Source organism: Salmo trutta, chromosome 40 (genome assembly GCF_901001165.1).
Source record: "Salmo trutta chromosome 40, fSalTru1.1, whole genome shotgun sequence".
Classification (NCBI taxonomy): domain Eukaryota; kingdom Metazoa; phylum Chordata; class Actinopteri; order Salmoniformes; family Salmonidae; genus Salmo; species Salmo trutta.
Window position 1 is genome coordinate 6,553,975 of NC_042996.1, and position 10,117 is coordinate 6,564,091.

At 42.6% G+C, this 10,117-nt stretch overlaps 1 long non-coding RNA gene across 1 annotated transcript; it reads left to right on the plus strand.

Moving 5' to 3' along the window:
* The first annotated feature begins 6,521 nt into the window (after positions 1-6,521).
* On the plus strand, positions 6,522-8,130 carry LOC115180463 (uncharacterized). Its single transcript, XR_003873081.1, has 2 exons — positions 6,522-7,395; positions 7,573-8,130. It is a non-coding gene; the product is annotated as an uncharacterized LOC115180463 (long non-coding RNA).
* Positions 8,131-10,117: the final 1,987 nt, after the last annotated feature.

The following is a 10,117-nucleotide window of genomic DNA, read 5'->3' on the forward strand; positions in this document are numbered from 1 at the left end:
GGTTTTCATCAAGGATCTCTCTGTACTTTGCGTTCATTTTTCCCTCGATCCTGACTAGTCACCCAGTCCCTCCCGCTAAAAACATCTGCACAGCATGATGCTGCCACCGCCATGCTTCACCGTAGGGATGGTGCCAGGTTTTCTCCAGACGTGAAGCTTGGCATTCAGGCCAAAGAGTTCAATCTTGATTTCATCAGACCAGAGAATCTTGTTTCTCATGGTCTGAGAGTCTTTAGGTGCCTTTTGGCAAACTCCATGTGCCTTTTACTGAGGAGTGGCTTCCGTCTGGCCACTCTACCATAAAGACCTGATTGGTGGAGTGCTGCAGAGATGGTTGTCTTTCTGGAAGGTTCTCCTATCTCCACAGAGGAACTCTGGAGCTCTGTCAGAGTGACCATCGGGTTCTTGGTCACCTCCCTGACAAAGGCCCTTCTCCCCCAATTGGTCAGTTTGGCCAGGTGGACAGCTCTAGGAAGAGTCTTAGTCGTTCCAAACTTCTTCCATTTAAGAATGACAGAGGCCACTGTGTTCTTGGGGACCTTCAATGCTGCAGACATTTTTTGGTATCCTTCCCCAGATCTGTGCCTTGACACAATCCTGTCTCGGAGCTCTGCGAACAATTCCTTCGATTTCATGGCTTGGTATTGTCTCTGACATGCACTGTCAACTGTGAGACCTTATATAGACAGGTGTGTGCCTCTCCAAATCATGTCCAATCAATTTAATTTACCACAGGTGGACTCCAATCAAGTTGTAGAAACATCTCAAGGATTATCAATGGAAAAGGATGCACCTGAGCTCAATATCGAGTCTTATAGCAAAGGGTCTGAATACTTATGTAAATAAGGTATTTCTGTGTTTTATTCTTTATAAATTTACAAACATTTCTAAAACCTGTTTTCGCTTTATCATTATGGGGTATTGTGTGTATATTGATGAGGGAAAAAATTATTTAATCCATTTAGAATAAGGCTGTAATGTAACAAAATGTGGAAAAATTCTAGGGGTCTTAATACTTTCTGAATGCACTGTATATGTCGACAGAAAGTTGCAATGGGGAAAACATCTCTTAAATGGGCTCTTCTCTTCATTTTTTAAAAACAATGTCAGAGAAAGAGGCTGAGAAAGAGAAAGGGAAAGAAATAGGTACCACTGAGAAAGAGGTATCTCCCCATCACCCCTTTCTCCCACTCGAGACCTGGTGTCTGAAAGGGATCAGGAACAGGTGACTGAGTGTTTGTGACAGTTGCTCAGACTCGAGGACGGAAAATCCTCTTATGCTGCCCGTGGAGAGCATAGCAACGCCCCATCCTTGTCTGTGCAGTCAAGCCCCCAGTCAACCTCTCCATGGAACCCTCTTTTCACAGCTAGGTTAACACTGGAGCCGAAGCCTAACGTGAGATCAGCACGCTTGTTACTCTAAACGTTCGTGGAAATCACACACTGCTATCTACGGGATATGCGTGTCAATTCAAGTTCAGATGTGCCTCTCTGTGTTGTTTACCTCAAAAGCATATATACAAATGCATGCATGCACGCACACACACACACACACACACACACACACACAATGGCATAGGGAGTTGGGTCACTTTAGTCCATTATTTGTACTCTGTCTTTGTGACCCTTCCGCTCATGTACTAATGTGTGTGAACCCCCCCCCCCCCACGGATTCACTGGATTACCATAATGATAATGGGTCTCATGGGCAGAATGTGGCAAAGTGGTGTTGGCCGTACCCCTTTCTGCAGTCAATGACCAAAAGCGCCCTCTTTGGTCTCATGGGTGGAATGTTATTAATAAAAAATAATAATAATTATTTATTTATTTTACAACAAAAACATGAAACATGAACATGAAACACAGAAACAATCCTGCCTGGGGAAAGAACCTAAGGGAGTGCCAGATAAAGGGGAGGTAATAAGTGAGGTAATGGAGTCCAGGTCTGCCTCATGATGAAGCACAGGTGAGCGTAATGATGGTTGCCAGGACCGGTAGTTAGTAAACCGGCGACGTCGAACGCCAGAGGGGATTAGCGGGAATAGACGTGACAGTGATGTAAATAAAGTGTAATATTGGGATGCAAACTCAACATTTCAACTCTATATCTGACATGGTACAGGTGTCTTCTTTTTTAAAGCCCATAACCATGTGTGTGAGGTGTATACTTTTGTTTCAAAGTGTGTGTCACTGTGTGTGACCGTGATTTAGCCCACTGCAGTAAAAGGTTATGTAACCATACCAAACGTAACACATCATACTCATTTGAGTGTCCTTTACATTTACTGTTACGTCCACTCTACACTGAGTATACAAAACATTAAGAACACCTTCCTAATGTTGAGTTGCACCATCCCCTTTTGTTCTCAGAACAGCCTCAATTCTTCGGAGCATGGACTCACAAGGTGTCGAAAGCGTTCCACAGGGATGCTGGTCCATGTTGACTCCAATGCTTCCCACAGTTGTGTCAAGTTGGCTAGATGTCCTTTGGGTGGTAGACCATTCTTGATACACACAGGAAACTGTTGAGTGTGAAAAACCCAGCAGCATTGTAGTTCTTGACACAAGCCGGTGCACCTGGCACCTACTACTAAACCCCAATCAAAGCCACTTAAATATTTTGTCTTGCCCATTCACCCTCTGAATGGCACACATACACAATCAATGTCTCAATTTTCTCAAGGCTTAAAAAATGTTATTTGACCTTTCTTCTCTCGTTCATCTACACTGATTGAAGTAGTATAGTGACATCAATAAGGGATCATAGCTTTCACCTGAATTCACCTAGTCAGTCTATGTCATGGAAAGAGCGAGTGTTCTTACTGTTTTGTATACTCAATGTATGAGACCAGTCTTTGTGTGGACACTCATTGAGCAGAACTAAGACAAACGTCAGGCACGAGACTCCTCAACCCAGCGATGACCGAGCCCGACAAAAGAGCCCTGTGTGTGTGTGTGTAGACTGAGGACTTCCTCCATCAGGTGACCTGAATATAGAGTCCCCCTGCCTAACTCATGTCTCATTTAGCCACTTTGATAGAACAGTGCTCTCTTTTCACAGAATACTCCCTTGGCTACTTTACACTAGGCTACTTTGCCAAATTCACTTTATTCTCTTTTATTCTAGACATAATCCTATCTGTTGGCCTTCACATCTTTCAAAGCCTAAGTTACATATGCATGCAATGCAAGATGCAAAACGACGTTGCGTAGCAAAAGCACGCAGATGTGCAGCCCTGCAATTTAAACTCAATGCAAGTACTGCTACGCTAGATCGCCATTAGACGCAAACATTTTGTCCAAACGTTCACTGCTTGATCCTCATGTTTGCCGGCTTTGACAGTGAATAGTCTAATGTAGGGCATTGAATATGACCCACAATCTTGTGGCCATCAGCTCTCAACCAGAGGAGGCTGGTGGGAGGAGATATAGGAGGATGGGCTCATTGTAATGGCTGGAATAGAATAAATGGAACCGTATCAAAAACATCAAATATATGGAAACAACATGTTTGACTCCATTCCATTTATTCCATTCCAGCCCGTTCCTCCCACCAACCTCCCCGGCAATATGGCCTCGTTGAATACAGTATTTAAAATGGATTTTATTTTTCTTTGAGTTACTGCTTTAATGTATATTGTGTTACAGTGGGTTATTTTGTACCGCGCAGCCATTAGATTGTCATCGTTTTACCCGTAATGCGCATCTATATTTCCCTGCTGGCATTAGCTGGAACAGAAATATAGTCATCTGAGTAAAATGACTTTGACACCCCTGTGCCAGTATTTATCAAGAGTCTCAGAGTTGGAGTGTGGATCTAGGAGTAGGTCCTCTACCCCTGTCCATGATAATCTGATCCATTGTAATCTGAAAGGCAAAAGTGATACTTGACCATCATTCCTACTCTGAGGCATTGTTAAATATATCTCTCTCATTCAGAAGGGTTGGGTTAAATGCAGAAGACACACGTCGGTTGAATGTGTTCAGTTGTACAGCTGACTAGGTATTCCCCTTTCCCTAATACACTGAGACGCTTATAAAACGGGCCCAGGTTGGTGCCCTGGTGTTCTACTGTTAATCATCGACATCTAGTGGTCATGGACTTTTAATGCAATATCCCCCGTGATTTCCCCCATGCATACCTTCTGAGGACACGCCACTAGTCACTTGTCTGGGCATTCCCTAGTCAAATCAAATCAAATTGTATTAGTTACATGTGCCCGAATACAACAGGTGTAGACCTTGCAGTGAAATGCTTACTTACGAGCCCCTAACCAACAATGCAGTTTAAAGAAACAAATATGAATAAGAATAAGAAATAAAATTAACAAGTAATTAAAGAGAGGCAGGAAAATAACAATAGCGAGACTATATACAGGGGGGTACCTGTACAGAGTCAATGTGTGGGGCACTGGTTAGTTGAGGTAATATGTACATGTAGGTAGATTTATTAAAGTGACTATGCATAGATGATAACAACAGAGAGTAGCAGAGGTGTAAAAGAGGAGGGGGGGGGACAATGCAAATAGTCTGGGAGGCCATTTGATTAGATGTTCAGGAGTCTTATGACTTGGGGGTAGAAGCTGTTAAGAAGCCTCTTGGAACTAGACTTGGTGCTACCGCTTGCTGTGCGGTAGCAGAGAGAACAGTCTATGACTAGGGTGGCTGGAGTATTTGACAATTTTTAGGGCCTTCCTCTGATACCGCCTGGTATAGAGGTCCTGGATGGCAGGAAGCTTGTCCCCAGTGATGTACTGGGCCGTCCACATTACCCTCTGTAGTGCCTTGCGGTCGGAGGCCGAGCAGTTGCCATAGCAGGCAGTGATGCAACCAGTCAGGATGCTCTCGATGGTGGAGCTGTAGAACCTTTAGAGGATCTGAGGACCCATGCTAATTCTTTTCAGTCTCCTGAGGGGGAATAGGCTTTGTCATGCCCTCTTCCCGACTGTCTTGGTGTGCTTGGACCATGTTAGTTTGTTGGTGATGTGGACGCCAAGGAACTTGAAGCTCTCAACCTGCTCTACTACAGCCCCGTCGATGAGAATGGGGGCTTGCTCGGTCCTCTTTTTCCTGTAGTCCACAATCATCTCCTTTGTGTTGATCACGTTGAGGGAGAGGTTGTTGTCCTGGCACCACATGGCCAGGTCTCTGACCTCCTCCCTATAGGCTGTTTCATCGTTGTCGGTGATCAGGCCTACCAATGTTGTGTCATCGGCAAACTTAATGCTGGTGTTGAAGTCGTACCTGGCCGTGCAGTCATGAGTGAACAGGGAGTACAGGAGGGGACTGAGCACGCACCCCTGAGGGGCCCCTGTGTTGAGGATCAGCTTGGCGGATGTGTTGTTACCTACCCTTACCACCTGGGGGCAGCCCGTCAGGAAGTCCAGGATCCAGTTGCAGAGTGAGGTGTTTAGTCCCAGGGTCCTTAGCTTATTGATAAGCTTTGACGGCACTATGGTGTTGAACGTTAAGCTGAAGTCAATGAATAGCATTCTCACATAGGTGTTCCTTTTGTCCAGGTGGGAAAGGGCAGTGTGGAGTGCAATAGAGACTACATCATCTGTGGATCTGTTGGGGCGGTATGCAAATTGGAGTAGGTCTAGGGTTTCTGGGATGATGGTGTTGATGTGAGCCATGACCAGCCTTTCAAAGCACTTCATGGCTACAGACGTGAGTGCTATGGGTCAATACTCATTTAGGCAGGTCCTTGTTAGCTTCAAGAATATTAAATATGGTGTGACTCATCTTTGGAGAGCTATCCTATAGAAAATACCGTTAGGCCTACTAATACAGTTTACAGTTCTAGTTTACTGGGGTTTCTAGGGTTCTATATTATGTCTGGTGGGGTTTGCCCAGTGGTGGAAAAAGTACCCAATTTTCCTACTTGAATAAAAGTTAAGATACCTTAATAGGAAATGACTCAAGTAAAAATGAAAGTAACCCAGTAAAATACTACTTCAAAGTATAAAGTCTATTTCCTTATATTAAGCAAACCAGACAGCACAATTTGTATTCATTTTTTTAGGGATAGACAGGGGCACGTCCTTTCAACGTCTAGTTTTTATTTACGTTTGGTTGAGTTGTCAACTAACGTGAATTCAACGTGAAATCAACAAAACATGTCACCATGTCATTGGACAGGTTGAAAAAAAGGGAAAACATATTTTATTTTGATTACTTTTTGCAAATCCAATGAGTTTTCCACATTGATTCAACATCAGCAATTTAAATGTTTTGTTGTTTAAATTACATGGAAACAATGTTGATTCAACCAGTTTTTGCCCAGTGGGTGTGACCAGAAACAAAACAATGTGACCCATTTAAAAATGGACCTGAAGGGGGACCTTAAAAAAGGCAAGTCATATAATTTATATGCTATTATTCAGAATATTATTTGTTTATTTAACCTTTATTTAACCAGTAAGTCCCATCCTTGGTTAACTTTTACCCAGAGTGCCTTTAGCAGCTCAGTGAATTTCTGTCCATTTGCTCCCTGTGGTCAATGTCAAGTCCTTGGAGAAACATGAGAGTGTATGACTGACTGACCGCAAATAGCAAGAGACAGGCCACAATAGACCTACAACAATACTCATTGGTTGTTTGATTCACTGATTCTACAGAAAGCTGAAGCTAAAATTGTGAAATTTGCTGGGTGAAACTAGTACCCAAATCACCAGCCTAATGTGGAAGTCCCCATGTCAGTGTACATCTGTCTGATATATATGAAAGCCGAAAGGTTACTCAAGGGGTAGAGGAGGGTGTGGGTGTAGAAAGCTGAACCTTTGAATGTGTAATCACTCTCTTTGACGCACACAGAAAGTAGCCTAAAGCAAAATGGGTCTCAGAACTGTGGGAAAGAATGCATTGTGCAACAACTCCTAACTTCCCAGAGCTACTTATTGAGTGGATTGTCAAACAACTAAAGAGTCTAGAGTGGTTACATTCTTAACTGCTATGTCATGTTATTTCTTGGTGGGATGGGAATAGGCTAAATATAAAATATGTAGAGCACTTGTCTTATCACACAGGCAAGTATTCCATCCAAGTCCAATCAGACTTCAGTAGCCTTTTCTGCCATCTTGCGTGAGTTACCTGTGAAAGAGACTAAAATTAAATCATTAGCACGCCTATGTATCAAGAATTGGACATTCCCATCTATTTGATGATGTCATTACACACAAGCTTTGAAGCAAGGGAGCGCTGCGATGCATCATCACATTGCTGTCTGATATCAAGAGGAGAGTAACGTATTTACCTCGACTGTTTTAAAGAAAACTTGAGGAATATCTAAAGACTGTGTCGTCATTAGCAAGGAAAGTCTGTCTTCCACGCCAACCTTGGATCGGGAGTTAACCCACTCTGCACAAGTTGAAGTTGAAAATCGGCAGGCATATTGTAAGTACTCAACAGTTTCTGGCAGCGTTCCTTTTGGTCTGTACTTTACCACCACGCGGTAATGTGGGGTTGTGTTTCCGGTTATGTAATAGTGATTTAGTATACGTTTTGGAAAATACATGGAAAAGAGTACAAACAACAAAACACATGTAATTAATATTATTTCTATTTGTGAAGGTGACGCTGCGGTTGTTCAACCCAAGACCACGTCCATTTCACTGGAGAAGCTATGATGACAGACGTCTTGAAGATGTTTTTTATCGGGACAGCGTTCACTGTCCTCGCCGCGCTGATGGGAATGGTGGATTCATTTGGTGGTCTCATGTATGTCCAAGGCGCGGATGCGGCAGAATATTTACAGTTGGACAGCAGTACTGACATACGGATGTCTTCAACCCATTCGAGAGGTTCAGAGAGTACCAAACGCATTGGATCCTGATGAGGACAGAATGTGGAGTAGAATTAACACGGACAGGCTTGGCTTATGTTATGTTTTCGTTTGTCAATTACTGTTTGCTCTGTACAGTGTGTACACTGATTTTTACAATAATAGTATTGAGCCTTTCATCATGGTTCCCTTTCAGTTTCACTAGTTGGTGTCCCACTCCCACTGGGCAAAACCTGGTTGAATCAGCGCTGTTTCCACGTCATTTCAACCCCGAAAAATCTATGTGATGACGTTGCATGAGCGTGGAAAACGGATTGGATTTGTAAAAAGTCATCAATGTATGGCCACTCTGTCTCGTTTTTAACCTGAATCCAATGACATGGTGATATTTTTTGTTGAATTGTGCAATTCAGAACTAGACGTCGAACCCCGTGCGCAGTGGGGTTTGATTTATACAGGTCACTACGGGTTTGATGAGTTGTTTAACTTGTTTTGCACATTTGAAGAACACCCTAGTTGATGTTTATAGTAGGCTATTACTAAAGTACTAGGTACGATGTAGTTCTATCCACTCTATTCTATACTAATACTTGGTAGGGCAGCAGGCAGAGCGTTGGGGCAGTAACTGAAAGATCGCTGGTTTCAATCCCCGAGCTGACTAGGGGGGAAATCATCTGTCTGTGCCCTTGAGAAAGTTACATAATTTCTGATTGATTGATTGCTTCTGTGGACAGGTGTCTTTTATACATGTAACAAATTGAGATTAGGAGCACTCCCTTTAATAGTGCTCCTAATCTCAGCTCGTTACCTGTATAAAAGACACCTGGGAGCCAGAAATCTTTCTGATTGAGAGGGAGTCAAATACTTATTTCCCCCATTAAAATGCAAATCAATTTATAAAAAAAATTCATGCGTTTTTCTGGATTTTTTTGTTGTTATTCTGTTTCTCACTGTTCAAATAAACCTACCATTAAAATTATAGACTGATCATTTCTTTGTCAGTGGGCAAACGTACAAAATCAGCAGGGGATCAAATACTTTTTTCCCTCACTGTAGCGTTGCTTTCAAATATACAGTAACATGAGTAACCTGCTTCATTGATCACACAGCATAAAATAGGGTATAGTATAGGCTACAGGTGTTTTCCATCACAGATCACACAGGAAATAGAATAAAATAAATGAACTGAAAATGCTAAATGATGACAAAGTAGATGTCTAACTATTGTCAATGTTCAACTGAAAGTTTATGTATCAGTTTCATATCGACCAACTTCTGTAATGATGTAGGCCTTTACATCATTCAGAATGACTCTAGTCTTTAGGTTGGTCTTTTTAGCCACTGGGGCTATTATACAATGCTACTGTTGACTGAAATACGATGCTTTTATGCCAGGCTATTAGCCACTGGTGCTACTAGCCACATCATTTTGTACTATGCCCTTGCATCTAAGATGTAAGTTGCTCTCTCATCTTGCATATCATTTGATTTGATTTGATATACTAAATTGTCCAAGAGGGGAAATTTGACTTGGACAATTAAAGAGTGCTGCTGATTCCACATAAATACATACAATCAATTGACACAACATACATAGAATAACACCCCATCATACACCCACTCAAAAAAAGGTTGTTCATGCCAGCAAGGCTGTGACTTAGGTTCCACATGATATAAGTCCTACAGGCCAGGCTCCAGTCCATTATTGCTATCTCCCTAATCAACCTCTGTGTTTCCCCTGCTGTTTACAAAATCTATTGACATGGGGACAAAATCATGTTTATATCTGTTCAGCCTGCATCTAGGCATAACAGGGGTTCTCAAACTTTTTGGGGCCGGGGGAACCCTTTTGTGATAGCAAATTTGTAAGGGACCCCCCTGATAATCAGAACACAACTCCAGTGTTGTACATGGCTGGACGAACCATGTCTCAGGCCTTGTGATGGAACATTTTAAAGGCCCACCTACTGGCATCGGGGAGAACATTTAGTATTTTTCTAGCTAATTTCTTGCAGTTCTATGTATTTTATCATGGGGCAGAGAGATTTTTTGTTGTTCCAACTTTAAAGCCAATATCCTGCAATTCTACACACATTGTGCAGTTTTTCCCGAGTAGCGCAGCGGTCTAAGGCGCTGCATCTCAGTGCTTAATACGTCACTACAGACACCCTGGATTGAAACCAGGCTGTATCACAACCGGCCGTGATTGGGAGTCCGATAGGGCGGCGCACAATTAGCCCAGCGTCGTCCAGGTTTGGCCGGTGTAGGCCGTCATTGTAAATAAGAATTTGTTCTTATCTGACTTGCCAACTTAAATAAAGGTTAAATAAAAAA